The sequence below is a fragment of the Aptenodytes patagonicus genome, chromosome 1, assembly GCF_965638725.1.
Source record: "Aptenodytes patagonicus chromosome 1, bAptPat1.pri.cur, whole genome shotgun sequence".
NCBI classification, from domain to species: Eukaryota; Metazoa; Chordata; class Aves; order Sphenisciformes; family Spheniscidae; genus Aptenodytes; species Aptenodytes patagonicus.
This window is the reverse complement of record NC_134949.1, coordinates 108320287-108346697: the sequence shown is the minus strand read 5'-3', so window position 1 is coordinate 108346697 and position 26411 is coordinate 108320287. Positions and strand designations below refer to the sequence as shown.

Genomic DNA, 26411 nt, shown 5'->3' with positions numbered 1-26411 from the left:
TTTGGTAAAACAGTATTATATAGAACTAAAATGCTGCCTGCTTTAAAAATACACCCTTTTCACATGTAAGACATTGCTCTGTGAGAGATTCAACGTACTTGGTCTACCTGTTATACCAGTCAAGAAACGGCATAGAAATTTTAAAATCCTAGGCCCTGTCCTCTGTCTGTTAATCCCTGCTTTTCCTCACTAAAAGTGCTCTGATTGAGTGACTAAATGACAAAAGAAATAAGTCATTTTAGTAACACAGCTTTCATAGAGAGATACCGATGTACATCATGAGTTCAGATGACCAAGAAACAGCATGTTACATCAAGTCTATTTAACACAACTGAAGCTGTTATTTTCCTTTAATTCTGAGGAGACTGAGGCATTTAATTCTTTCCTTAACTTAAATCACAGGTTGTTTTTCAAATGACTTAGAAAAAAATGTTTTCCTCCCCCAAAATGAAAGCCCAAAATTTGGCATGGGAGGGACAGACAGAGATATGGAACTCTGGTTATGACTTTGTTGATAGGTTAGACAAGGAGGTAGTTTTACTGCATATTTCCTTATCTTTATTAATTAAAAATCATCCTTTCTCCTTGAAAATGAAGTTCAAGCTCTTTTTCAGTCTTAATCAAGAAATTGTCCTTTTCAGTTTCCTGATCTGCCAAGGTTTGACAGATAAGTCCTGAAAATTGTGACAAAACTGTGTGGTTTTCATTAGATGTCTGAAGATAATTAAATTCCCTCTGGCTCAGTTTTGCCATCTTTTGAAACTGCTGAGCCACTTTTCATCTTGTTGCAAGGCCTGAAGGAAGTAGGCTTTGAAAGAAAAGAATCTTTTCAAAAAGCAGATGAAGGGGCATTTATGTTAACTTCTTTCCTTTACTTACGCAATTTACTGAGGAACAGTCCATACACAGAAGTGCAGAGCAACTCTGACCACTTAGCCTTGCTTATTTTGTCTTACCTCCTTAGACTTCAACCCATCAAAGAATGCTAGGGCTAATATGAAGCATCCTTCCCAGTAGTCCATGGCCTTACATGGGAGCTTTTAGGTTCTTTATGACATAACATTTATCTTCATGAGAGAAAGTTCTCTCAGTCGTGGTTAATCAATGCCTGGGACCCTAAATTGTTATAAACATGTATCCGTTCCTTTGATTTGTGGTTCATAATTGATTCGTCCTGAAGCAAAAGAGGGGGAAATGCAGGCTGACATAATTTTGTTCAATTGCTACTTAAGTTATGTAATTCCTCAAGCTATTAGTCAAATTGCTACCCGTTATTGACATTAAGTAACAGTAATGTTTGCAGATGGTTAGGGCTTGCATACGTTACCATTATGATTTCCACACCCACAGGAAGCACTTGTATGGTACATGTGAAGATACAATGACAGTACTCAGAAGATTACAGTCTAACAGAAACAACAAAAAAATTGTGGAGGAGGAAGATATAATCCCACAACTGAAATCTGGCAATTTTTGGTATTTAGAAGTGATTTCTGTTTGCAACTGCTCCTTCTCTTGTGCTTTTATGAACCAACTAATTTTGTGTAGTCCTTATGGTAGCAATGGCACTTTAGGAACAATGTACACTAGAGAAATCAGGTTTTCAGCAGAAAAGTTAGTTTTTCACCATGTTCAACAAAAACCAATTTTCCCTTGCCATAAGATGAGGACAGATGTGGAAGCCAGGCTAACTTCCTGGAGCAGCAGAGGTAGAAGCAAAGCATCCATGCAGTCTGAATCAAGACAGGTCGGGCAATCTCATCTTCCTGCTTCTCCTGCCCATCCCTGCTTTAAATCCTCATCTGCAATTAGCGATGATATGTTCTAATCCTCTTCGTACAAGCTGTCAGAGGATTGGAACTTCATATGGGAAATACCAGGGGAAGAAAAACTCAGAACAAAAATCCTTCTTTCTTAAAAAAGCATTCAATAACAAAGAAGGAAGAACTAAAAATAAAAAGCAGACAGACTGCATAGGAAGGTTTGTTTAGAACTAAATAACTTTAGAAAAACAACTGGGCTTTCAATTTAGTGCTGTTCCTTTGTGGGATTGAGATCTTGTTTGAGGGTGCAATTCATGCCTGCAAAATTAATTTCATGCAGAAGTAAGCATACTTGTGAGCAGATATTATCCTCTTTAGGTAATAAAAGAAATAGCGATAATAATCACATTTGTTTCTAGAATTGAACAGCAGCTTAAAAATCATCAAAAGTTACTCACAAAGACGACCGTCCTACATATTTAACCCTTCACTTACTGTTCATTTTCATTTTTTGCTGCCACCTTCTTCACCATTAGATGGCAAAGATTTCCAATGTCATGGCAATGAACATTTGAAAGGAATCATTTATTTATACACAGGTGATATTATGTAACGCTGCATCCTCAGCTTCAAGCTCAGAACTATTTATTGTGGTCAGATTTTTTTTTTTTTTATTACTATTATTATGCTTATACAGAGTAAACATATTTCTTTTTCTTTCATTTGCGGCAGGGAGTTTTTGACATTTGAGCATAGGCTCTTCCTCCCTATTTTATGCATTTGCCCTCTGGTCATTGTCAACCCCTGCAGTCAGAATAACGAATTCCTCTTTATTGCACTGTCAGTGTGTTGTCATTATTGTGGACTTTTTCTTCTCCTGGAAGGCTGTTTTGTAAGTTATTTTAGAAAGGTTTACTACATATGTGTTCAGGATTTATAGGACTGTACCGATCCATCATTTTCTGTCACATCCAATGCAGCCACTGTAAATTTAAAGAAAAAGAGAATTCTCATCCAACTATGGACATCAAGCCGTTCTGGGAAGCATTACCTACTTCTAACTCCTTGCCCCTTTTATACAGGAAACAAACTCAGCTCAAGATCACAGATTGATTTCTGTTTGCCTTTGTAGTAAGGCCGTCATTTTCTTTATGCCACCTCCTGTTCCTACTGGCTTTTGAGAAGACAAAAATTTGTGTGTGTGATTCTGAACCTAGGTCTTCTGCACTATAGCAAACGACGCTGCCAGTTGAGCTTTTAAAACAGCTGTCAGATTCACGTAAAGCTGTTTTTTTCCGTAATTATCTTAGCACAAGATACCATTTAAAAAGTCTTATTTAGCATCCTCCACACAGTAAGAAAGTCACTTTTAGTCTTGTCATGGAATTATCGCAGATGCTATTTTTAACCACAGAAAAGCTTGCCTTCGTATTCCACACATTTCACAAGACTTTTTCCATTGTTTTTCACAGGACCAAAGCCCTCATAATATCAGTGTCTTTGCTGGGAAAGGAGGGCTGGAGTTGATAGTTCTGCTTTTTGGTTACTGGCAGACTTCAACCTGACGCAACAGATATTCAGACTTGAAGCAGGAGAACTCTGAGGCTTGAGAAGCAATGGAAGCAATAATATGCTTCAGAGACGGAAGCAGGTCCAGAATTACTTCTGCTGGACTACCTTCCCAAAGGTAGTTGCTGCCACACATATACTGAGATTATTGGGATTTTGAGCAGATGTGAAATGATTTTATATTGGGTAAAAAGAGGTTTGTTTAATGTTTAGAAATATTAAGTCCTGATATGTACAAGACGACCCTCTTTGTCTGTTAAAAGCTTGGCTTCCGTTTATTAAACAAAACAGTGAGTACATAGGATTTCGGGCAATTTCCTAATTTTTCCCTTTACCTTAGGATGTTCTGCCGTAACAAAAATTGCCCTTGCTGTAAATTACTTATCAATGGTTCCAAAAGTCCTTATTTCTGCAGTTCTGTAATGTCTTCCTCTCCAATCTCAGTTTATAGGAATCACTATTCTAAAAACAGCCTCAGTTACTGATTGAACATTACATATTTTCTTTGGATGTTCTTAGAAAGCTAAAAGAAAGCATGATACCAAATGAACTTTACCTGCTGGCTATATGGGATTCTTCTTGGAGATGTCTGTTCAGTGCCTGTGTTGAACCTCTAGGTCCAGGGTACTTACATTTTAATTAAGCTGAAAACGATGGGAGGTAAAACAGCTACAGCCATATTGCTATATCATCAACAAGGACTCCCGCATCCATCTTCCCTTCCCATCCAGACAAGGTCTTCACAAGAGCTTTGTAGGCAGCTTGCAAATCTGCCTGTGCAGGAATGCCTGGCAGCAGCCCAAGCTAGATAACAACGTGCAAATAGTGATCTAAGCACCCAGGTGGCCTCCCCATTCCCTTCAGAGGACACTCTCTCCCCATTCAGACAAGAATGAGGTCATTGAATGGCGTGCCAGCGGAGAAATTCTTGACTGCATAAGCACATGCATTGCAGAAATATTCCTTTTTGCATAAGAGGACCAGGAGAGAAAAAGGGAGCACAATTAGGAAGGGCCTGAGTGCAAAGAGCCAGTTTCTTGCAAACACAGTTGAGAAAAGTAGGATGAAAATATGAAGATGCAGAAGCTGGAAGGAAAGGAGGATGGGAAAAGGATAGACTGTAGAGGGAAGGCATGTGCAAAGAGGACCTAGAGTTTGACAAGAAATAGAGCCTTCTTACTTTTCTAGAAAAGCCAAACCAAATTTCTGAGGTGTGTAGGTGCTACCTAGACATTCTGGTACTTATAATTTCTTACCTTGGGATGAAACATAGCATACAAGATCTCAAAGAGGAACTAAAGCCAGCTTCCCCTCCCTCCGCCCCTTAAGACAGAAATCCTTTTGAGTATTTTAAGATTACCCTAAAATTATCCCAGCTCTCATGCACTCTTGCATTCTCATACAGAACATAGTTTCGCCACGTCCGATGGAGTGTATCGAAGGAAGAAGATGCAGACAATGGTTACGCTAACAACATCCAAGCAAAACCAGGCAAGAGGGTTACTCTGCCTCTGCCCTGATCAGTTGTTGCTGATCATCTGTTAGATGCTTAATGAGATACAGCTAAGTACATCATTATTCACGTCTTGAGTATTGCACACTCCCGTAGTAGGTCATGTTGGCCACTCTACCTTCTGTCCTTCCTGGCCTTGTCTAGAAATAGAGAAAACTGCATTGCAAAGAAGAGGAGGGAAAGAGAGAGAGCACGGGCACTCGTTTTACTATTTAAACTCTATTATTGCTGCCAATAAGTTAGATTTTGAAGGTTAACGCCCTGTACTGAGAAGGAGACTAATTTTTGAAAAATATAAGTCTCACGTCTACCAGTGGCATGGGTACAAAAGTACTAACAGCTTTTACTTTTCCATGCTTTTTTCAATACACAGGACTGATGTTATAATTCATGATTTTCTGGGTGCCTTCCTGGCAGGGAGGCCATTGCCCTTCCTCCAACAATAATGAAACCCAGAATTCCTAAAGTTGCGCTGACAACCTCAGGAAACCATGTCACTGACTATCCTAGCCTAGACCATAACATCATGTAGATGGTACAACAAATACGTCTGTAAACTTCCTCAAAACTTGCCTCAGACAGCTTTGAGCTGTAAGACCTCACTTGATACCAAGTCACAGTCAAATGTTAGTAGAATTATACTCTGGATAAATTACCATGTTATTCAATAACGTGTGAAAAATTATCAGTTTTTATCCTTTTTTTCCAGGAGATCAATGATCTTTCCTTATTTCTTTTGTCACTTTGTCTTCTTTTTGTTCATTTTTCTTACTGACTGCTTTGAACTGCCTTTGATATCTGATTTTCTACATTTTAAGCACATTAGCCATTTAAAGAATATATATTTAAAATTAAACCGGCCTATTCTTGGTAAAATGTTATATTTCTGCTTTTCACAGTGCATACTCTTTTGCAGTATATTTCTTTTTTAGGCAGTTGCTTACTGTGAGACACTGCTAACTGGGGGGGGGGGGGGGCGGGCAGAACCTTTAATATTTTGATAAAGCAAGAAATAATGCCTTGCAGTTCAAAGGGCACATACGCTGGCACATTTATGTCCTTAGCTTAATAACATGAGGCCTAATGCCGCAAAATGCCAAGTTCACTGGGCTTCCACTGCAGTCAATAGGGGTTGACTATCAGCACCTCACAGATGCACTTGGGTGCTAATAGCATGAGATACACTAGACCTGCTGGCTTGGCTACACAGCACAGACTTCTCCTCCTTTTCCTTTTACTGACCATTGATCTTCAGAAAAGTCCAGGTCAATTTTTCAATTTCTTGAGTTCCTCAAGTGGAGCCAATTTCTGGAGTGTCAAATCCTGCAAGGGTTTTGCTGGTCATTAGCCCGTTACAAAGAATTTCAGACATTACCAGCTATACTCTTACGTGAACTCCGTGGGGTTTTCCTGACACTGGCCTCTAAGCTTTTAAAGAATCATCCCTGGTTAGCTGAAGAGATCCTGCAAATTGCAGTTTAGGCCTTCTGAAAGATTTCTTTCCTTCCCCTGAAGTAGAGATCTTTCATTGTCACTTACAGAGTTTGTATTGATGACTTTTTGCTTTCTCACAGGTTTTTGGCAGTATCTGGTGTTGCTAAGGGTGATTTAATTCCTACCTCCAGTCCAATCCCCAGGCTTCCTGGCACAGAGGCAGCTTTTCCAAGGCTATCCCGAACACGGGAGATGGTGAGTTGCTTTCTACCCTCATACGCAGAGACTCTACACGTGCGTTTGTGAGGGATATACCTAATTTAAAGGTGATCAAATTCATTTAGTTGGGTCTTCCATAGGGGTTCTGCAAAGCATGTTGAATAGGGAGTTTTGCTGGGCTCTGTGAGATTGACCTTTCTGTAAAGTAGTGCAGGAGGAGAGAAAAGTCTGCACTGTGAAAAGCCTGAAGTAATAGAAGAGGCAAACGTAGCCAGGTGAGGGTTGACCTACAGGGTTAGTGGAGGCTTATCCGAGCAATCTGAGTACACACAGTGCAGTGGAAAGCTGCAGACCAGCCAGGGAAAAGATGTCAAAAAGGACAATCCGTTTGAGAAAAGGAGGGCAGTGGCCAATGGACGGACAACTGAATAAATGGAGAATGTCCAGCACAGTCTGAGAAGTTCAGGCACTGCAGATCTACTCTGCAGTCCTAGATCTGACTGACCTTCTCCGTGGCCTTGGACATTTAAACACCCAACATCCACTTCAACTGAGGGAAAAAAAAAAACCAACGGTGGCAATATAATGCTTCATTGCACAGATATATTTTAAAGACTTAACCTTTGTAAGACATTTTGAAGATGAAAAGCACAGCAGCACTCGTTACTTTGCTTAACCAAATTTCTCTGTGCCTAGCTGAACCTAAAATCTTTTGATGTTAGCTCATCACAAAGATAATTTGTGAAAAGATTTTTCTCGCTTTTGTGTTGGCCTGTGGCCATTTCATGCCACTATATGCTTATTTTTATTTCTGGTTTTGTCATGTGCAGTTTTTCAAAGAAGTGACTTTCACATAGCACATAAATGTAGTTTTTTAAGAACACGAAAGATGAAAACCCCAAATTCTTGTTTCCCATAATGATTCAAATACAACAGCTTAATGCTAACACTTCATAAAACACTTACAACTGGTTTGAATACAAAACTATTTAAAAACAGAAGGGCAAAACTTCCTGCAACAGTATCAGGAGACAAAATCATCATTTAATATTGAGATGTCTGGATACTAAAGTACGAGGAAACAAATTAAAATCTTCAGCAGTCAATTGCCTGTGCGAATGCACATGAAGTATGACTGCTTATAAGTGGACCTGAAAATTGCACGTGCTGAGAGGGAGTAGAGCAATGTGCCACCATTTGACACTTGAAGACATTCTTCCTGGGGTATTTAATCTCATTGCTTTTTTGCTAGAGGAAGAAACAGATCCTCAAGGCTGATGTTTTCATATGTTCAGCACTCCTTACCCTCACTTATATCTACACAAGTTCAGAGTCCTAGCATCTCAGGATTGCATCTGCACTCTGGGTGCCTGAAAGATCTGGCAAGGTGCACTTTAAAAGTCTTACTCACAGTGAGAGAGGCAAAGACAAGGTTACTGTGCTTGTAAGAACGGAACAATTAAAAAGCATCACTGGGTAACTGCAAAACTGATGAAAATAAAGTCATCTAATTGCTTCATGGTAATCCTAATGAAACACACAGATTTTAGTGAAACATAGGTTGGAATACAGGCCAGTTTCACCTTGTACCAGCCTTTTCTGCTGCCATGAAGACGTACAGAAAGACACACAAAGTTACCAAACTTGTACGACTTTATACTTCTAAGTTGGATTTTAGCTTGGCAAGGAATTCCTCCAACTGCCAAATTAGAGGATGAATGCACCAGGTACTGGAGCTATATGCTGAATGGGAGCTCTTCTGATCAATGACCTCACCCCATTGCTGCCTAATTTAGCTTTTTAAAAGGGGATTAAAGAATGCATCATAAATCAGGAGAAATTCATTGCATACCTGTAACGAGACTCACATAGCAAGGCGGAATAACTGTCAAGGCTTCAGGAAAACAGCAAGGTAGATGATGCTCTGTCTCTAACAGAGCTTTAGCCCGAGTCGTGTGCTAGACTGCATGAAATGCGTGCTCTGGTCCATACTGCATTCAGCTATGAAAGTTAGCAGCATCTGAACCAACTGCAGGTAGCGGGTTAATGCCCTTCAGCACAGCCATGCCCATAATAAGGAAAAGGATAAGTTTTATACTGTATCTGGGATGTTCAGCAGATTCAGGTATGGGGAATGTTTGGTTTGAAAGCTTGTCTTTGCTTTTCTCTTACTATTTTTAAAACCTACTTTCTTTCTTACTATTTATTGTTTTGTATCTAGTACGAGAGAAATTTTGGCTATTCATTAATTCTACTATAATACCTGAGGTGACATTATAGAGAGAAATTACCTGGTAGGAGAAAATGGAAGGGAAGTATAAACAGGGCTTTTTTTCTTTTTTTGATGGAAATGGTTTTGCTGGCTGCATGCTAGTTTCCAAAAGACAATGACAGACTGGCAGCTTAAAGAAGACGGGTCTTGACAGCACACTTTAGCGCACCGAACGTTTTGTAACAGTTTGTGTCATATAAAGCACTTTCATACCACCTGTGCTCCAGCAGCAAAGGGTTGCTCTGTCCCAGGCAGAACCTTTTGTCTTTGCATAGTCACAGGAGTCAACGGAGACAGATATCAGAATTATAAAACTTGTCTCCGGCTGGAGGTACGCAGTGTCAGCTTCTCCTGTAAGGCCTCTCTGTATTCCTGCCAGGAGCAGCAGCACAGCTCAGCAGACAGGCAGGGATGCAGAGAAGTATCAGACGTGTACTACTGTTACGTTAGTGCCACTTTTTGTTTAATACTGGGCTGACTTGGTGAAGAAAAGAAATAACATAAGCAAAGGAGGAAAAGGGAACACAATCAAAAGGCAAGCGTGTGTCTCATTAGCACTTGCTATATTCTGGGGAAGGTAAAAATATTTTAATGAGGAAAACAGCACCTTTTCAAATATTTCTTTCAAAAAAAGGCTTTATAAGGACAACTTATTTCTAAGATAAATATAAGTAACACATACGCTATCTGCAGCTTAAATAGAGACCAGGAGGGAAATTAGAAAGCAGCGTATCTTGATTACATTAAATTGCCTTCTTCAAGAGGTGGTGTCGGTCATTATTAAATAATTGTATGTTTCTTAGTATTGGAAGAAGGGAAATCATTAATACTAATACTCACATAAATAAAATAAAGGATTATTCCTCATAGCACTATCAGGCCCAGTTTTTGTGCTAGTAAAATCCCATACGCCTATGGCAATGTAAAAGTAACTGAGTTGCCAAAATTTTCTTTGATTTCTCAGAATTTAAAAAAAGAGAAAGATCTTTGAAAAGAGAAAACAGCCCCTCCCATGTAGTAAGCTTTAAATGCAGTCTCTGCTTTCAGTATTGTCGACTTTGAAGCTCAATTCTTTTCTCATTATCATCACTGTTTCATGGATTTTTCCTACTTTAATGAATTTCTGTACTCAGGCACATAGCTATTTTCTTGGCTATCTTGCTTCATTATTCTGATGGAAGCAGTCTTTTAATTTAAAACATCATTATTAAAAGTAATGCATGAAAGGCTTATCTGAAAGATCTATTGTTTTGGCAATAGATGCAAATCAAAATGCAACTGTCTAGATACTCAATTATATGTTTTAATGGAAGACTCTGAGTAAAGCTTAGGCACAAAGGAGAAAAGTACTTATCAGCATTTATCATTTAAATTACCAGCATATTTGTAGACTATTCATATATTTCTTATACCTCAATAAGGTCGAGACTGAAGCTAGTTCAATGGACAGCAGTTAGCTTGTGAAGTCTGTCCTTGGAATACATTGCCGCAGCAGTATTCCAAAAGGACAAGCTATTCTTGCACCTTTTCTCCAATGCATTAAGCACTAGAGTCTTTCAGCATCAGGTTAGGCCTATATTATGCCACTTCCTCTTTTGTAATCCACGTAAATATTCACCATCTATTTGTCTTTGAACATACTCCAAACTTTTTTTCTTTGTGATCTTACAGGGTACTCGGTATCACTAAGGCTAAGGGTGGTCCATAAGAATGCACGCTAAATAATGCCTTCACTGGGACACACATCAGACACTAAGCTGTCCAAATTATATTTGGGTTTACTTTTAGCTTTGGATCTTGCAGGGGGTTTTTTTCTCAGCTCAATACAACACAACTGACTGCAGTTTACTGAAAATCCTGAAGTTTACCAACTAGTGGTTAGAGCGTCCTGCAGGCTCATGCTGACCAAGAAACTCACAACATACGAGTTCTTCTGTACCTCAGCTGAGGATATGCCCTTAGCTCTTTCTTCAGAGCTGGTGTGTTCTTTACTGCTCAATCTCCTGGCAGGCACCTTGATCCAGAGACCTTTGCGATGCTGCAGAGGTTGCGGAGATCTCTGTAAGGCTGGGATCCGGGATAATGCATCCTGAATGCTTATGAAGTCAGAAAATCGTTTGGGCTCACAGAATCTTCTAAAATATGCAAGAAGATGCTCTGGTACCTTAGTCCTTCCCAAAGGGCAGTATAATGCAGATTTGAAGCGCCAGCCTATCAAGCTCACATGTTGCTGCCCATGTAAAGAGAGCAAGTATGCTCTGAAACATCAAGGTCAAAGTACTTTGCTTCCCTCTATGAGCACCTCCAGCAAGACAGAGGCATAAGCTTATCATCTCGCTGTGTGACCGATTCATATCTAAAGTGCAGAGGGTTTGGTGGGTTTTGGTTTTTTTTTTTTTTGACTGATTTTGTATTTGACCACTGTTACTTGCCTGCTGGCCATTTTTTTGTTTTATAGCAGTCTGTCAACTGAAAGCTAGCTACATACATGTTCATACAGAAAGTCACCCTGTAAATATTAGCATTTCCCTATTTGTAGATAGCTCAACTAAAACAATTTCTGGAGTTTGTAGACAGCAACAGTGCTGGTAGGTATATGTTTTTCCTCAGCACTGACCTAGAGTTCATTCCAACTTTTTGGCCATCTGATTTCTTCTCTGATCTCTGTACCTGCACTCTTCTAACATATGCACTAACCTAGCCTTTTCACAGCTTAACAAGGAGTCATCATGATAGACAAAAGTTAGGATTTAGAAATGGAAAACTGAAATGCAGATAGGCCTTGACTGCAGAATGGTTTCATTTTGGCATGGTATTTGCCCCCGTTAATATAAAATAATAGCCTGAGCAGGGCTTTTTGTTCAAATATTTAGGACTTTCCCTGACATTCACTCAAATCTTAGCTACATTCAGAAGGACTGATAATTTAAAAATTGTTTTACTTTCATACAATAGAGTTCATTCAAAGAGTTTTATCAAAATTCCTACCTGTTAAATTTGACTTTGAGGTTATTTTAATTATACTGGAACTTTCTAACTTGAAGTTAAAGTCACTGAGATGCTGCACTTCAATCAGAAATTCCAGACAATTGGTACAGACACTGAGGCACAAGAAGAGGACCTATCAGAAGATTGTACTTAATGACATTTCTACAAGACATCTGAAAAGCTGACCTTTGCCAAGTGCTTCTTTTATCATGTATTGCAAGAAATATGTTACTTCTTTAGGTTATAGCTGCAGTAGACTCTATCAGCTGAAATCATGCAAGTTGTAATTCTATTGAAGTCAGCGTACTCTGGGGAGGACAATTTTACCTACAAATGAATAGGGTCATTTACACTTGAGCTAAGGGAAGGCAAGTTACTGCTATTTCAGTAAAATACATACATTTATAATAATTGGGGGAGAAATTGTTCAGACTTTTAAAATGCGTTTCTAAAAAATGATGGTAACTACAATATGTTTGATAAGTTTGTGTCCTGCTTTGAACATGGTATTGTCATCACCTAAGTATATTTAGTTGAATTAAACTAACCTCTGTTATTGCAGACAGGGTTGGTACAGCAAAGCTCAGCAGATTCCCTTTTGAAAGGCCCACCAGACAAACACTCAAATTTGGGATTTTATTGAGGACCTAAGAGGTAGTAATACAGCTCTTTTCTGTTACACTGGCATTTATTTCAGAGAAAAGACATCTCTTTCCCTTTCCAAAATGCCTCCAATGTTGGATTCTTGGGATACTAAGCATCAGGACAATGCTGTATTAGAATCTATTCCTACTGACTATGTCTATAACACTTACAAATTTCCCAGCAAAAAATTGTCATACATCCCTTATCGTTCTCAGTCAAAGCTTAAACACTGAGAACCTACAAATTTAGGGTAGGATTCATCTGACCAAAAGACAGACATCTGTACCTGAACCAATCACTCCAGGCTTCCTTTTGCAGTAATGGAGAGAAACAGCCACTCGTAAGGTGCGAGTCATCTGGTCTAAATAGGTCAGCACAATCTCACCCCAGTAGTTACACTTCACTCCTTTGCCTATGAAGAGTGCCTAAGGTGCCAAAGGGTACCTGTCTGGCACAGATAAAAGCATCACATTGCTTTTACCTTAGGCAGACACCTAAAAGCAGGTGAGATGAATCCCACCGACAGTAGCTGGAAAATTTAGAAGACTGGAGAGGGTCATTTCCCTTTATATAAACAAGTGCATGAAACTTTCTCACTTAGGAGTGGGTAACTCCAGGAAGAATGGCAGTTTACCAGAAACATAGTGAAGAAAGAAAAAAAAAAAAAGGAAAAAAGGGGGAAATGAGAGGGAAGAAATGAGGGGGGGAACAGGGAAAAAAAAAAAAAGAAAAAAGAAAAAGAAAGAAAGAAGTTTAAATTCATAGACTAAATCAACATATGCAAATACCTTTTGTAATCTCCCCAGTGCAGGGGAACAGGTAGCATGGTCTGTTCAAGAAAAATTGGTAAACTTTACTTTGGTAAGTAGCAATTTCCATGCGTTCTTCTGGGTGATAGCTGTCGCATGCTTTAGTAGTCCTTGCTGCAGAGTTTTCAAAAAGGTCTCTGTTGTTGTAAGCCCTGTCTCTCATGACAGCTAAGGGCTATAACCCATAAAAATCAAAGCTTGTATGTAAGTGTTGTCCTGAAAGAGTGTGTTGGTTTTTAACTGCGCCTAGCATTAGAAATTTCTCCCCTGGGATCTTTCAGGTCCTTGGAAAGAAAGCTCAGTGTCTCTATAGAAGAAAAATGCAAGGCAGCCAACTGAAAATACTGCTTATTCTAAATACAGGATTTCTTGATATGGCTGTAACCTAGAGCAGCTTGTATTAATCTGCTAATAAAGAGTTGTTTGACAAAGCAGGATACTTCAGAGTCATACTGCTGATATGCTAGAGATGATGGAGCACCTAAGAGACTGCCGATGGCCTGGAAATGGGATAAAAATACACTGCCTTGTATTTTTCCTATGAGTAAAAACAGGAACATAGCACTGCTGTTCTTTGCAGAATTTAGTTGCCAAAAATCTATGAAGTCTGTACTAAGCCTGTATGCATTATGATTTATTTTTTTCAGTAAATCAAATTTAATTGAGCTTCCACAAAGATGCCAAGGCCATGTGTTTCACCAACAAGGTTATCCCATGTCAAATGTCAAGGTCATAAGAGTCTGCTAGAATTTCTCAGTCAAGAAAAATATTCACAGACATTTTACATTGGCAAAAATGACTTAACTTTTCTATGTCTGCCTCTGGAAAAATGGTTCCTGGAAAAATTTCTAAACTTATATTTCCTGGAAATGTTTTTTCCTTCTTTTCCTACTCTTAAAAAAAAAAAACCCAAGGCAGACTGAAAATGTCAACCAGCTGGTTAAGGTTAGTTTAGAGAGTAGAGAACAGTAGAGAACACAGCCCTGAAAAAAAGGGCTTTGGAATGGAAATTTTCAGACAGTCTTAATCAGATGTCTGCCTACCCCTGCACCAATCTGGAAATGCAGATTTAATTCTGTACTCGTAAAGATCACAAAGGGGCTTGCTATTTACTTGACCAGGCAACTAAATGTCCAGTTCTCTGAGGTCAGTTATGAATGAGTATAGTATTTCCTTTACTTTGGACAAGGACTTGTTTTAAAATTACAAATACATATACTGCTGAGCTGGACCAACACACACATTATCCCTTTAACTGTATCTAAAACACTAGCAGCAGGATAAAAAAAACCCCAAAATCAGAAATTGCCTGCTTAAAATATAATTAATATTATTAAGACAAATTACATCATTAAGCAGTTTACATTTTGTTATTGTAACTTACAAAAAGGCAACTGTAAAATACAAAAATGCTATGTTTGACCAGGAGGAGACATTACACCCATATTTGAACTTCACGTCTTCAGTCATTTTAGTCACTGTCTCCATAAAATGATTTCTAGAGTTTAGTAATTAGCAGTTATTGCATTGATCCATTACATAAAATAAGGAAGCACCTGAGAAACCTGGTATGGATTCAGGCAGGTATTTAAAATAACAGAAACTGACCATTTGGCAACAACACTGGTAGCCAGATGCCAAGATGCTGCTCAGGAAGACGGATTTTGAACCGAATATGAAGTCTGTCCGCTACATTGTACAGAATTATCCTGGAGTGGTTATTTGTTCATAATTGTGTTACTGTAGTCATGCCTAGAAACCCATATTGTACTGAACAAACATACAGTAGTAAATGGTCCATTCGCTAAAGAGCTTTCAGTATAAATAGCCAAAATGAAGGCTTGGGAAAAACTGTTTTTGAAAATAATTGTGGTCCTGCCTAGCTAGACAAATTGTAACAGCTTAACTGAAGTCCTTCAGAAACTGAAGTTATGCCAGGCAATTGAAGTCCGCATGTATAGGGATTTAATAGTTATTTGCCTTCCATCAAATGTACCTTCAGTTGTAAACTTGCGTCCCTAAAAATACTGCCACGAGCAACTGTTTTGTCCTATACATAGCATGTATATGTTCCTATACCCAGTTGTCCTAGGGTCGTACGTAATGACTTGAAGCTGGTTAAGTAGTGTGGCTTCAAACCTTTTGAAAACAGCATGACTACGAACAATCTCACTTCAGTCTGAAAAGCAGACAGGCCAGCACAGCCCTCTTTCCTGACAGCAAGCTATGGTTTCAGCCTGCATTTGCATTAAACTGCAGTACCAGAAATCTTCAGTGGCTGCAGGTACGATAACCGTGATTAAAAATGCACATGCAAAATCCCCGTCCCCTGTTCGAGTGGTTTCTCTTTTTTGCCTCACTTCAGACCTCTGACCACCATAGTGGGACTTCAGTTCCCAGAGCGATACCTGTTTCCCAACCTTTCCACCTTTCCCCTGTCCTTCCACCCTACTAGTTCTAAAGGATTTTTCCAATTGCAACGACAGACTGACCAGAGATACGTGGGACGCATAGGAAAGGTGAAGTTCTTTTACAAGTTGTTAGCAAGTCATCCCTGGAGAAAATCAAACAGTAGTCCTCATGTATGATCTATCCTGCCTAGATTTTGAAAGGCAATCACCAGGAGATATGAATAGCATTTTTCCATCAAGAATGGCACCTTTGCACCTTCATCAGGTTCTGTCCCTATCAGAAAGCAGAGAGGAAAAAAAAAAAAATCACAGAAAACTTTGCATGGATTTGAAGGAACCCTGTGCTCTCTGCATTTTCTTTGCAGCCTCTAGAAGAGGCGTCAAAGGTCAGGGGAGAGTTTGTGTTTGGGGGTTTGGTGCATTGCTACTGTTGCCAGTTCTGGGTGGCTTGATTACAGTCACTTGTAAACACAAAAGTGCACAGCCTAGCAGAAGCAGAGAGTATAGCCATGCCTGTTTCAAACAGATTAGCCTTCTGATCTGCAAAATATTGAAGAACATTTCTGGGTATCTTAGATATTTCAGTGGTAGAAAGAGCCAGTGGCAAAGTTTAGCAGTTTATCCTGCAGAAGGGAAAGTCATAATTTTGTGGAAAATAGGGAAGTATCCACGTTCCTGAGCTTATCTTAGGACCTAACTATGAGAACCCCAGGCACATAGAAGAAAACCGAAGGAAATCAAGCTAACCAGAGGCTTTTTGTACTTTGAAGTGCTGGGCTAACTTGCTGACTCTTGTATCTCTCATTCAGTTATTCACTCATGAGATGCACACACAAAATGACTCATGTTAAGCGACAGCTTTTATATCTCAACATGGTATGAGCTCTGGTACAGCAGAGCTCTCATTCTCAAGTGAAGAAAGGCAAAGCTTAAAGCAGAAGCAGGTGAAACAAATGATGATGCCGATGGATGGAAATGACTGAAGCCTCTGGCTAACCACAGCACAGAAACCATCGCTAAATGGGAAGCTGCTACTTTTGTCATAGTTGTGTGATTACAACTTGCAGGTGATACTTTTCAGTTCTCAGCTGCAACTATGCTTTTCATTTCCATAATTAAGACAATGCTGCTGGATTCAGTCTTTCACCATCCCAAGCTGCACCATTTGTTTGTTGCAGAACAAATCAATAAGAGAGAAGAAAACTTTTCAGCCTGGTTCTCCAGGGCTTAGAAGCATTCTTTGAGTCAATTAACCATCTGGCAAAAGCTTTCCAGCTTGAATACAAGGATCCCACGACACTAAAAAGAACATTGTCCCTGTTAAGTCCTTTACATTTCACAACTATGAACCAATAGAAATAAGATCTTCCATGTCACTACATGGGTTCTTTTCAGTGAGGTGCAACAGTCATGCTGGTACATATTTAAAATTTTAAACAAGTCTGTCACAACTATATGGATTTTACATAAGGTAACTTGAATTTTGAAAACTCTTGCTTGGAATACCTTCACACAGGCATTTTAACACTGAAAAACCTATTTGGTTATACTTTAAAAATAACGAAAAAGAACTTTCTTAAGAAAGCTTTTTAGAATGTTTAGGACCAGATCTGAAGATCAGCATTTACATGAATTCATTATTTGCTTCAGAACAATTTATTCAGAAGTTATGGAACAGAAACAAATTAAAATGTCCCTTCAGATTTCACTCAGGGAAGATATTCTTTTATAGGTCTCTGACTCCAACCTTTGACAGCTAAAATTAGCTTTGCATTACTGAAACAGATAATGCGCCCTCCTTATTATATTCAGAGATAATACAGCAAATACTGATTAGTTTTAACATGAGATTTACAGCAGAATCATTTCTTAAATTATATTAGTTTATGTCCATGAATTATGTCAAGCTGTCCTTTAGGCTTCACTATTTCTGAATTTTATTTAAAATTAACATTTATGTCAGCTTTAGTAGTGTTTTTTTTTAAATATATATTAATAATACTTACATGTATATGCACATTTATACAACTATTACTTTAAATCACTGCAATTCAAAAATAAACATTATCTTCTTCTGCCTGCCAGACAGCTCGCTTGTACAGGAAAAAAAAATAACATCTTATGTCAGATTAAACCTGTTATGTATTTTCAGGGAATGTAATAATCTTCATAGAATAGCAGAAAAGTGTCCTTTTCCCAGGATTTTCAAGACTGCAATATGCAGGTCAATACAATCAAAAACCAACTACATAATGTGGCTGACAGTGATGATAACAATGTAAAACTAACGTGCATTATACATAAGATGGATGCTTTGGGGTTTGGTGCCTTGTTTTTTAAGCAATCCTGCCCCTGTTCACTGCTGGGAAGACAACTCTGTCAGTGCAGAAATTTTTAAGCCCGCTTGTCCAACACCCCTGACTATCCTGTTTATTCCAAAGGCTCAGATGTATTTCTTAATTAAATCTTGACAGTTAAATTGTAGTTTATGGAAACAACCTATGGTGGTTTGCGAGCCAGCGTTTGTGCATATTAAAACAGCACTTGACCAGATGGGGTTTTTACAGTTCAGTCAGGTATGCCTTGAAAGCATCATGAAGGATAAGTGGTAGCTATTTGAATAATAAGTACACTATGTCTGCCTCTGGGATGAAACAGAAAGCTTCTCAGAGAGCCCACAGTGCTGTAAAGTACAGTCATAATGTTTGGTATTTTGTTCTGCAGCAAGAATCCACAGTTTACTTAGACACCAGGTTATTTTTCTGATCCTCTTCCCCTGGTATCAGTGGTGTCTTACCAGCCCATGTAGCCAGAGGTGTTATTATTACCATTCTCTTTAATTCCCCTCTCTGACCTATATTCACTTATCTGCTTGTTAGTCTTTCACTTATACATAGACTTTAAATGTAACTGTGTGACTTCAAACTTACGTTAATAGATAATACCACCCACTCCTACTAAAGAGAAATACTATTTTTCATCATCTTACAAGTTTAGAGCCATAATTAAGACAAATTTGAAACACACTTTAAACATCTCAGTCCAAACACAAGCACATTTCAGAAGTGCTCTTATCAATATCTTTGTAATAATTATTTTCTTACTTCTTACAGTTAGAGGTGATTTTTATTACCGAAAAGCAACACTAACTTTTTCAAAGGACAGTGTTGCAAAGCTAATCTCCCCCTTGATTCAAAATTCTGTTGTTCATTTGGAGCAGTGACAGTTTTGACCTTGCTCGCCCTGTGGTTACTCCTTCACAAAACCGAATGCATCAGTAAGAGTGTAAGACCAGGCATGGCAAGCCAATGTTCAGCAGCATGTAAGAAGCCAAAGGGACAGGAAGCATAGTACCTCAGTTAAAAATTGCCAGCAGAGGCTGATGTGCAAATTAACATGGAAGCCACTTAGGGGAAAGCAGGAATTTCCATTCCAGTTTAAGATATTCCTACAGAGGTATACATCATTTTCCACACAGAAGGAGTAAACACCTAGAATTTAATCTTCACCTAGAAAAAGAAAAAATTACAATTGTAAAATAGGCTACATTGAAATTGTCTCTGTGGGGCACACCAGCAAAAGAAACTTGGCCACCAAACCAGCTGGTGTAGATGGTCTTGTATGCATGCTGCTCAGACCTGGCATTCTCTGGAGCAAACACATCATTTGGCAATAACTAACTAAATTTGTGGAAGGAAGTCCATGGAAACTTGCTGCATGGCCAGGGAGTTCCTGAAAGGTCAGGAGAAAATATTATAGACCAGGAAGGTTCCTGAGGGAAGTGCTACCTGAACTTCCTTCATTTGTATGCTTTTCCATAAGCGTACACCTGGAACACTTTTCTGCCCCTCAGTTCTTCTCATCCCTTTATTTGGCAGAGCTGAGAACAGACATAAAGGTAGCCACAGTGACAACTGCTTACAGACAATAGCTGGAATGAGATGATGCTCTAAGAAGGCACAATTCATCACAGCAACTCATTTTACTCATAGTTTCATAGTCAGCACAAGAGCTGAAGTCAACAAGTTCTGCAAGTTTGAACCATGGGCTGATCTCCTATGTGCTTCCCACGGAGTCCCTGTAGCCCATGTGGCACCAGAACATAGTTATTATATATTATTCTTATCACATGTTTTTTCAGGTAAAAGTTAAGAATATGAAAAGCCATGTCTCAGCCTACCAGAGTAATGTTTTTGTACCATGACACTTGTATTACACGACTGTGCTATGGCATGAGGGTGTAAGACTTTGAAGGTGCAAAGGCTGCTCTTGAAGGGGGACAGACGTGGTGCTGCCTTGTTTCATTACTACTAGTTTGCAGCAGGCTCAGGCATAAAACTCTCCAGGCTTTGGTATTTGGGTTTGCCCTATTAGAAATTGGCTTGTTCTGTAGAGGGAGCCAGTATTTATAATAAGAGGATCAAAAGCCCTGGAGTAAAACGGGGGGCAAGAAGACAACATAGTCACAGTGCAAGCGCTGCATATCCTCAGGACAAAAGGGGGAAGGGGGAAGAGAGATTGAGTGAAACCATGACAGGATAGGCTTCATGAGGCATAACAGTTCACAATCTCCCAAAGCTTTTTCTAGGTCTCCTACAAACAGGAGAGCAACAGAGGCTGCTTTTATACATTGCGCATTGGGATCAGAATTTGGCAAAGGCATTAGAGGTGCAACGCAAAGTTTAGAGGATATCCTCTCCCCTGCATCTGATAGGTAATGGCGACAAAGTCAAAGAGCAGTCCATCAGGTCTGTGGGTAAGACAGAATTAAATAGGACAATTGTGTATCTTGGATAATTTTCAATATAATTTAAAAATAGTAGCCTACTAGTTAAATAAAAATAATAGATGTTCTTTCTGAATCAAATTAGGTTTTTTTCTAGGATCCTAAATAAGACAACAGTAATGTCATAAAATAGGATATTAATATTTATACATGTAAATGATAAAAGGAGACTTCAACATATTTTACATACAGTGAAGTTACAAATTAAACCATAGATTTCCTTTAATAAGTGTAACTGCAAGAAACAGTATTCAAGGAGTTTAAGCAAACTATCAGACTGATATTTCTAGATGCAAAGTAATCAAAAATATCTTCAGAACAATCTCCACGTTAAAAGTGAGACACTGAAGGACGACTTAATTTATTCTCTGACATTGAGCAAAGTAGGTTTCTGTTGCCTAGAAATGTAAAACAAACAACTGTAAACACCCAAAGTGCAGATTCCAAAGGAAATACATTGGCACTGAAAATATTTATTGTGAATCACAATCTTCCTAATCTTAGCACAGTAGCTTTTTGCATAATTGGGTTTTGCTGCTTCACCTGAAAAAATGATCACATTGTAAAAATGCACTGGTTAAACAAGCAATATTTTTAGGCTTCTTTGGGAAGGTAAGTAGTCTCTTAGTTTGTATGCATACATGTACATGAAGAGCGTACAAAAAAGACCCTGCAAGCCCTGAATGCCCAACATGGCCCTATAAACATTCCATCCACAAATCAATATATTGTTCACTTACAAACAATTAAAAGTTAGAAAACGACAAGCTTAAAACTATCATACAACTTGAATTCAGCTCCTTTGCACACTGGCTTTTTTTGTACAGTCTTTCACTGGACCATGCTTTGTTATTTTTCCCATGGGACCCTACTACAATTATTGGTCAAAGGGACCATGCCCAGTGAACAGACAGATCTTATTATTTTTTCCAATTAATGCTTTTCCCCCCACTGCACGTTAGAATTGCTCACTCCCTCAGGGTCCTTTTTCAGTAGCGTTCATCACTGTAGACCTCTTCCGAAGCCCAGTGAAGGCCTCTGCCCCAACCCCCCACAGGCTTGCAGCATTGTTCTCATTTTGAAGACAGAAAGAAGACACTCACTAGCATCTACTAATTGCTCTTCTTAAGCTGGGATCCTGCATAGCCTTAATTGCCAGAAGTTTTAGCAATGCACAGCCCTTCATTTTTAGTTAGAGAATACACCTCGTGGATATCAGTTTTTCAAAGCAGCTTATCACTTCTGCAAATCAGACACGGGCTCTCACAAGTCAAGCACTGAAGACTACACAGAGGGAGAAGAGCTTTACTTAACTGACTTCAGAGAGTTTGTAAATGATATTAGGACAGAATGAGGGCTAAAACTCATTTTTAGGACCAGAGGCAAATGTCTAATCCTGAAGTCTTTATTTTCTTTTCTCTTTCATTACATAGACTTTGATTCTGTAACAAAGCAGGCAGAAGTCTGACACACAGCTACTTCCTTCTCTGTAAAATTCTGACTTATACCCTGAGCACCATCTTAAGGTTGCACAAGCAACCTTATACCTGCCCTTTTCTCTCAATACAGTTATTTTGAAGAATCTTGTTCCTTTTAAAAACAATACAAAGGAACATCCATCATGTATCGTTATCCAAGGTTATTAAGCCCGTGCATCAAGGTAGTCACCACCAGCTTCTTTCACCAAGCTAACAGAGCAGAAGAAAGCACTTTAAGTTGCTAATGTCTCTGGGCTGACCACTAGCAGAAGATGGGTACACGTTCTGTCAGTGGGTGTCACAGCTGTTGGCTGATAGGAGAAACACAGAGATGGTGGGCACAGGGATTGTTTCCCAGCTTTGGAGAGTGAGCACTACCAACCAGCCACTTCCATCCTGTCTCCTCTCCACCAATTTCTCTCTTCATGCTAGTCTGCTCGGAGCGCTTTCCCAGGAGGACGGGTCCTTATAGTGGGATGACCATGAGTCTTCCCCCCTCACTGTCATATCCCATCTCCCTTTTCCCAAAGTTTTGAAGTTTTTTTGCAGTCAAACTGCTGTAAGGATTTTAATAGCGGCAAAATCATACATATTTCCTTAGCCTCATTCTCTGAAACAACCCAGCCATTTTAGTTCATCCCACTGCAATTCATCCCGAGGCACAAAATCAGCATGACAATTCTTTTTTTCGCAAAGCTGCAAGAAGTCAAAAATCACATCTTACAGTGGAAAATATGTGGATAGTTTTAGGCATCGTCACCTGAATGAATTTCATGATGATTGCACTCATCTCTAAGGTATGAAGTAGAAATTCTGTTTTTCTTTTCATTCTTCACTAGCAAACCTGGAGAGTCAATAATGTCATACAACATATTGCATTATGACAGCAGAGCGATGATATGTCCTATACAAGCATTTGTCATTTTAGGTGTAGGATGATTTTTCAATATATTCAACAACACTTTAAAATATTTGCCTAAATTAGATTTTTTACCTTCTGTTACATGAATCCAGATTCTTTTCATCCGTACAGTGGCATTCAAGTTAAATGGAGATATTATCAACACTACCAGAAATATTCTGTAGGAAATGCAAAGCCCCATGAAAACCAACAGAACGCAGAATAAAGATACTGTATTCTGTTGAGTGTAGAGTAGTACAGGTGCCAGTTTGACTAGGTGTTTTTAATTAACTAAGGAGTAGCCAGACTACTGGCATAAATACAGCAGTGTTCCCTGTTTTATTCAGAAATGGGCACACTCAGAACTAAAATACTCTGCAATGACAGGTCATCCATTCCTCTCAAACACAACTATTAACTAGTGCTACGGCTAACAGAACTGAAGGGATACCAAAAAAGCTTACAGTTTAACTTCAGAGTTAATCTCATGTTTGGAAGGCAATTGTCTACAATCCAGATAATGCTGTTATTTTCATGTTTTGCTCCCAGTGCTTTTAATGAATAATGTTCAGGATATGAACACATTTTGGAGAAACAGTAATCTAGAATATCATGCACTTATCCCTTTTCCCTGACCAAAACAGCTGGCATAATTGCAGTACTTCTACAAGTTTCCAGGTTAGTTCTGTAAGTGATTTCATAATTTAGACATGTCACCAGCCAGGACTAAGATGCTGGCAGACAGCAGCAGTGATTACGAAAGTAATTTTTGAACGTAAAGTAGTGAAGGTTGTATCATATAGTTTCTAGCATTGCATTTGCCGCCTTATGTTTATTAGCTAAGTCGCAATTTATTAGATACATCTATTAAACAAAGTTTCATTATTGTGATTCCTTAATTTATTGTGTAGTTTACTTTTTGTTTTCTTCCTCAAGCTATTGCCATTATTTTTTGGTGTGGAACCAGCCTATTTCATTTGCGCTCAACTTATTTGAAACTTGCCATGACTTGTAGAATTGCAAAAAGTTACTATTTAAAAAGAGACATTAGGTAACAAAATTTGCTTTTAAAACCATATACTTTCTGTTTTCCTTAGAATATTCCTACTTTTATTGTCGTAAACCTTCCTTGAAGGTCCACGGTGTTACTATTTCCCAACGGAGCTTCAAGTCCTCTCCTGGAACAACGCTCCAAGCACAGACAGTTGCTTTTCTCTGGTAAATGCATTCTGGGTTGTGGCCCAACTCTGACAACTAGGCCCTAAATCAAGAGCATTTGTGGCAAACTGGAGAAATAGCCCATTTAAAAAGAGATAGCCATGGCCCTTAGTGAATTTCAAAGCACTACATTTAGGTAGGAATAATCGCCTGCATTAAAGCAGGGCTATGAGGAACTCTGCAGAGAGGGACCTAAGACATCACAAGCTGGACAGGAGTCAGCAATGCCATGCTACTGAAGAAAAAAAAAAAAGAAGATATTATACCATAATACATAAAACAGGGATATAACAAAGCATCCAAAAAAAAAAAATCCTTCTGCTCAGCTCAGCACTAACAAGGCATCACCCAGACCACTTTGTCCATTTTTGAGCACTACACTTTGAGAGAGGCAGGGACATACTGAAAAGCACCCAGAAAACAACAAGGAAAAAAATTCAAAGAGCTAGATAATGTGGCCTAATAAGAAATATCAAAGAAATTAAGATCTTTAGGCTAAACAAGGGAAGCAGGGACAAAGCAAGTTTGAAAGCCTAAAGGCTGGTGCAGTGAGGGGGGGGAATAAAACGGTCTCCATGCCCACCCAGAGCACAACACGAAGGCGTGCATGGCAACAAGAAAGGTTTAGCTCAAATTTCTGTGGCTGCGTTGGAAGATCATGCCTAGGAATTGTTTTATTTCTCCTGCTGGAATGCCTTAAACAAGAGAAATAAAATTATTTGTCAGATGCGACAGTAACATTGGCATGGTGGGATAGTCAAGATTACTGCTCAAAACCAGTTTTGAAGCAGGTTTATTACTGCCTTGCACATACAATTTTTACACAACCAATTTTGCCTTCACAGAAGCTTTAAAGTGGGATTAACATTAACTGTTTGGCTAGCCTAAACAAGGGGCTTTCAGGGGTAGTAACTCTTTGCATTTTATTTTTGTCACCAGCACAGAGACTCTGACTCTTTGGATAAGTTTTCTTCCAACATCTTTTATTTAGAATCATCATTTTTTAAGAGGGGTTAAAAAAATAAACACAAACAGCAAAACCCAAATTTGTGGTCCTCAGAAGTCTATCATTGTTCATTTCTGGCAAACTCAACAAATACTCAGACTTTTATATAAGCTTTTATTTTAAAAATACTCATCAAGCATACTTACACATTTATTTTGATTTTATCTACTTCATGGCTTCTTTTTGATCCCCTCTCTAAGACTCTTCTCATTCAGTACGTTGTCTGGATGACAAAACATCCTCTGCAGTTTACCAGAGTGGGATAAGGTACTTACCTATCAGAAGAATGCTAATGCAGGAAGCAGGGGACATTTCAGACTAAGGGCTCGTTATTGGGCTTCAGAGAACATAATTGCACACTTAGGAGGCAGTAACTTCTTAATTACAGTCCTCTGGGGAATGGGAGGAATCAAAGCGCTAGCACGTCTGGAAGGGATTTGACACAAGTAGCCAGAGCGCCCTAATCCTATCAGAGGAGGAAACACTTGATCTGTACTCCAGAAAGCACCCAGCCTTCTTCAGGCACTCTACAATTAAGTACGTAAAAATTGCTCCCTTCAGCGCACTTCCCTGCTTCTGCTCTTCTATCAGCTTCACCATTTAAATTGCCAGCATGGTTAACCAGCACTGATTTCTACTTTGTACCTCGTGCACGCTCCGGTTTCAGTGGCAGGGGATGGGATCATGGCTAAGGCACAGGGCTGGGGGTCAGATGCAACAAGTCTGAGAGTTCAGCTGTCATTTTCTGCACAACCCATGTCACACACCCTCCAAGTTTTGGGTGTCTACCATGAGGCACCTCAGCTGAATGCACATGGGAATACTGAATGCACGAAATGATTCTAGAAATAATTGCTTTTTTAAAAGTTAGGGCCTGGACGTTGGAAAGAACTTATGCTCGAGAACAGTGTTGAAGCATATGCTAATTTTATTTATTTCAAAATCTCATCCAAGTTTAAAAAGATCTAAAACACATTCCTGGATCAGGACATGTGACCGACTAAAAAACGGGAATATCCACACCACTTCTAAAGTGTGTCATTTTAAAAGGAATGCAATTATTCATTCTTCAACCATCAGCCAACCTGCAGCTTATGGCAGTTAGAAGTAAGCACTTTCTGTAGGCATGCTTTTTCATAATTGTCCATACATACATTTCTTGCATTCTCCTCCTTATTGCCTAGCCCTAGTGCCAAACAAAATCAGGATTTTGAGTTGAAAGAGAAAAACACTGATAAAACCAAAGGTGGTTTCCTTTACAAAGCAGTGTTTAGCAGCTACCTATTTTAGCTGAAGAGCAGAGCGCTGCCCAGCCCTCCAACCACCACCAATCCAGAGACCACTTTGTGAACTGCTATTCTGGGTGATCTTTCCTACACACCCCTCATTTCGCAGGGGG

The 26411-nt window shown here is 39.1% G+C and overlaps 1 protein-coding gene across 2 annotated transcripts in view; it reads left to right on the top strand.

Moving 5' to 3' along the window:
- The window catches only part of HTR1F (5-hydroxytryptamine receptor 1F), a 116067-nt gene that overhangs the window by 41216 nt on the left and 48440 nt on the right, over positions 1-26411 (top strand). For both annotated transcript variants that reach the window (XM_076351791.1, XM_076351782.1), the window contains exon 2: positions 6420-6534. The gene's annotated coding sequence lies outside the window, so the exon portion shown is untranslated. The remainder of the gene's footprint in view (positions 1-6419; positions 6535-26411) is intronic.